The following is a 4362-nucleotide window of genomic DNA, read 5'->3' on the forward strand; positions in this document are numbered from 1 at the left end:
CCCCATCCCTTAGGCTTAGGGAGCCCTAGGCCTGGGTTGGCCCAGCCCTTAGGCTTTGGAACCCCAGGCCTGGGGCGCCTCAGCCCTTAGACTTAGGGAGCCCCAGGCCTGGGGCGCCCCATCCCGTAGGTTTAGGGAGCACAAGGCCTGGGGCGCCCCAGGCCTTAGTCTTAGAGAACCCCAGGCCTGTGGCGCCCCAGCCCATAGGCTAGGGAGCCCCTGCTTGGGGCGCCCCAGCCCTTAGCCTTAGGGAGCCCCCGGCCTGGGACGCCCCAGCCCTTAGGCTTAGGGAGCCCCCGGCCTGGAGCACCCCAGCCCTTAGGCTTGGGGACCCCCAAGCCGGGGGCACCCCAGCCCTTAGGCTAAGGGAACCCCAGGCCTGGGGAGACCCAGCCCTTAGGCTTAGGGAGGCCCAGGCCGGGGACGCCCCATCCCTTAGGCTTTGGGAGCCCCAGGCCTGGGACATCCCTGCCCTTCGGCTTTGGGAGCCCCATGCCTGGGGCACCCCATCCCTTTGGCTTAGCGAGACTCAGGCCCGGGGCGCCCCAACCCTTAGGCTTAGGGAGCCCCAGGCCTGGGGCGCCCCAGCACTTAGGATTGGGAACCCTAGGCCTGGGGCGACCCAGCCCTTAGGCTTAGCGAGCCCCAGGCCTGGGGAACCCCAGCCCTTCGGCTTTGGGAGCCCCAGGCCTGGGGCGCCCCAACCCTTAGGCTTATGGAGCCCTAGGCCAGGGGCTCCCCAGCCCACAGGCATTGGGAGCCCTAAGCCTGGGGCGCTCAAGCCCTTAGGATTTGGGAGCCCCGTGCCTGGGGCGCCAGAGCCCTTAGGCTTTTTGAGCCTCAGGTCTGGGGCGCCCCTTTCCCTTCGGTTTTGGGAGCCCCAGTCCTGGGGCGCCTCAGCCCTTAGTCTTAGGGAGGCCCAGGCCTGGGGCGCCCCAGCCCTTAGGCTTTGGAACCCCAGTCCTGGGGCACCCCTGCCCGTAGGCTTTGGGAGCCCCAGGCTGGGGCGCCCCAGCCCTTAGTCTTAGGGAGTCCCAGGCTCGGGGCGCCCCGGCACTTAGGCTTTGGTAGCCCCAGACTGGGGCGCCCCAGCACTTAGGCTTAGGGAGTCCCAGGCCCGTGGCGCCCCAGCCCTTAGGATTTTGAGCCTCAGGCCTGGGGGGGCCGAGCCTTAAGGCTTTCGGAGACGCAGGTCTGGGGGCCCCTTTCCCTTAGGTTTTGGGAGCCCCAGTCCTGGGGCGCCCAAACCCTTAGGATAAGGGAGGACCTGGCCTGTGTCGCCTTAGCCCTTTGGATTTGGGAGCCCCAGCCCTGGGGCGCACCAGCGCTTAGGCTTAGCGAGCCCCAGGCCTTAGGCTTTGGGAACCCTAGGCCTGGGTCACCCCATCCCTTAAGCTTTGGGACATAAGGCCTGGGGCACCCCAGCCCTTAGGCTTTGGTAGTTCCAGGCCTGGGGCGCCCCAGCCCTTAGGATTTGGGAGCCCCAGGCCTGGGGCGCCCAAGCCCTTAGGCTTGGGAGTCCCAGGCCTGGGGCGCCCCAGCCCTTAGGCTTAGCGAGCCCCAGGCCTTAGGATTTGGAACCCTAGGCCTGGGGCGCACCAACCCTTTGGCTTTGGGAGCCCCAGGCTTGTTGAGCCCCAGTCCTTAGGCTTAGGAAGCCCCAGGCCCGGGGCGCCCCAACTCGTAGGCTTAGGGAGCCCCTGGCTTGGGTCGCCCCAGCCTTTAGGCTTAGGGAGCCCCAGGCCTGGGGCGCCACAGCCCTTAGGCTGTGGGAGACCCAGGCCTGGGGTGCCCCAGTCCTTAGTCTTTGGGAGCCCCAGGCCTGGGGCGCCCCAGCTCTTAGGCTTCGGGAGCCAAGTCTTGGGGTGCCCCAGCCCTTAGACTTAGGGAGCCCAAGGCCTGGGGCGCCCCAGCCTTTAGGCTTAGGGAGCTCCAGGCCTGGGCGCCCCAGCACTTAGGATAAGGGAGCCCCAGGTGGGCGCCCCAGCCTTTAGGCTTAGGGAGCCCCAGGCCTGGCGCGCCACAGCCCTTAGGCTTAGGGAGCCAATGCCTGGCGCGTCACAGACCTTAGGCTTAGGGAGACCCAAGCCTGGGACGCATCAGCCCTTAGGCTTTGGGGGCCCGAACCCTGGGGCGTCCCAGCCCTTAAGTTTAGGGCGCCCCAAGCCTGGAGCTCCCAAGCCCTTCGGTTTGGGAGACCAAGGCCTGGGGCGCCCCAGCCCTTAGGTTTTGGTAGCCCCAGGCCTGGGGCGCCCCAGCCCTTATGCTTTGGGAGCCCCAGGCCTGGGGCGCCCAAGCCCTTAGGTTTGGGAGCCCCAGGCCTTCGGCGCCCCAGCCCTTAGGTTTGGGAGCCCCAGGCCTGGGGCGCCCCCGCCCTTAGGCTTAGGGAGACCCAGGCCTGGGGCACCCCTGCCCTTAGGCTTAGGGAGCCCCATGCCTGAGACACCCCAGCCCATAGGCTTTGGCAGCCCCAGGCCTGCAGCGCCTCAACCCTTAGTCTTTGGTATTCCCAGGCCTGGAACACCCCAGCACTTAGGCTTTTGGAGCCCCATGCCTGGGGTGCCCCAGCCCTTAGGCTTAGGGTGCCCCAGGCATGGGATGCCCCAGGCCTTAGGCCTTGGGAGCCCCAAGCCTGGGGCGCCCCAGCCCTTAGGCTTAGGGAGTCGCAGGTCTGGGGGCCGCTTTCCCTTAGGTTTTGGGAGCCCTAGGCCTCGGGCTCCCCAGCCCTTAGGCTTAGGGGGGATCTGGCCTGTGTCGCCCCAGCGCTTAGGTTTGGGACCCCAGGCCTGGGGTGCCCCAGCACTTAGGCTTTGGAACACCAGGCTTGGGGCGCCCCAGCCCTTAGGCTTAGGGAGCCGAAGGCATGGGGAGACCCAGCCCTTAGGCTTAGGGAGCCCTAGGCCTGGGTTGGCCCAGTCCTTAGGCTTTGGAACCCCAGGCCTGGGGCGCCTCTGCCCTTAGACTTAGGGAGCCCCAGGCCTGGGGCGCCCCAGCCCTTAGCCTTAGGGAGCCCCAGGCATGGGACGCCCCAGCCCTTAGGCTTAGGGAGCGCCCGGCCTGGAGTTCCCCAGCCCTTAGGCTTAGGGAGCCCCAAGACGGGGGCACCCCAGCCCTTAGGCTAAGGGAACCCCAGGCCTGGGGAGACCCAGCCCTTAGGCTTAGGGAGGCCCAGGCCGGGGACGCCCCATCCCTTAGGCTTTGGGAGCCCCAGGCCTGGGGCATCCCTGCCCTTCGGCTTTGGGAGCCCCAGGCCTGGGGCGCCCCAGCCCTTAGACTTGGGAACCCTAAGCCTGGGGCGACCCAGTCCTTAGGCTTAGCGAGCTCCAGACCTGGGAAGCCCCAGCCATTAGGCTTACGGAGCCCCAGGCCTGCGGAACCCCAGTCCTTCGGCTTTGGTAACCCCAGGCCTGGGGCACCCCAACCCTTAGGCTTATGGAGCCCTAGGCCAGAGGCTCCCCAGCCCAAAGGCATTGAGAGCCCTAGGCCTGGGGCGCTCAGGCCCTTAGGATTTGGGAGCCCCGTGCCTGGGGCGCCCGAGCCCTTAGGCTTTTTGAGCCCCAGGTCTGGGGCGCCCCTTTCCCTTCGGTTTTGGGAGCCCCAGTCCTTGGGCGCCACAGTCCTTAGTCTTAGGGAGGCCCAGGCCTGGGGCGCCCCAGCCCTTAGGCTTTGGAACCCCAGTCCTGGGGCACCCCTGCCCGTAGGCTTTGGTAGCCCCAGGCTGGGGCGCCCCAGCCCTTAGTCTTAGGGAGTCCCAGGCTCGGGGCGCCCGGGCACTTAGGCTTTGGTAGCCCCAGGCTGGGGCGCCCCAGCTCTTAGGCTTAGGGAGTCCCAGGCCCGGGGTTTCCCAGCCCTTATGCTTAGGGAGCCAAACCCCGGGGCGCCCCAGCCCTTAGGATTTTGAGCCTCAGGCCTGGGGGGGCCGAGCCTTAAGGCTTTGGGAGACGCAGGTCGGGGGGCCCCATTTCTTAGGTTTTGGGAGCCCCAGTCCTGGGGAGCCCCAGGCCTTAGGCTTTGGGAGCCCCAGGCTTTGGGCGCCCCAGCCCTTAGGCTTTGGGAGCCCCGTGCCTGGGGCGCCGCAGCTCTTAGGCTTTGGGAGCCCCAGGATTGTGGCGCCCCAGTCCTTAGGCCTAGGAAGCCCCAGTCCTGGGGCGCCCCAGCCCTTAGGCTTAGGGAGCCAAGGCCTGGAGCTCCCCAGACTTTAGTCTTAGGGAGCCCCAGTCCTGGGGCGCCACAGCCCTTAGTCTTAGGGAGGCCCAGGCCTTGGTCGCCCCATGCCTTAGGCTTAGGGAGCCAAGGCCTGGGGCGCCCCAGCCCATAGGCTTAGGGAGCCCCAGGCCTGGGGCGCCCCAGGCCTTAGGCTTT

This window comes from Tenrec ecaudatus, unplaced genomic scaffold (assembly GCF_050624435.1).
Source record: "Tenrec ecaudatus isolate mTenEca1 unplaced genomic scaffold, mTenEca1.hap1 Scaffold_124, whole genome shotgun sequence".
NCBI lineage: Eukaryota > Metazoa > Chordata > Mammalia > Afrosoricida > Tenrecidae > Tenrec > Tenrec ecaudatus.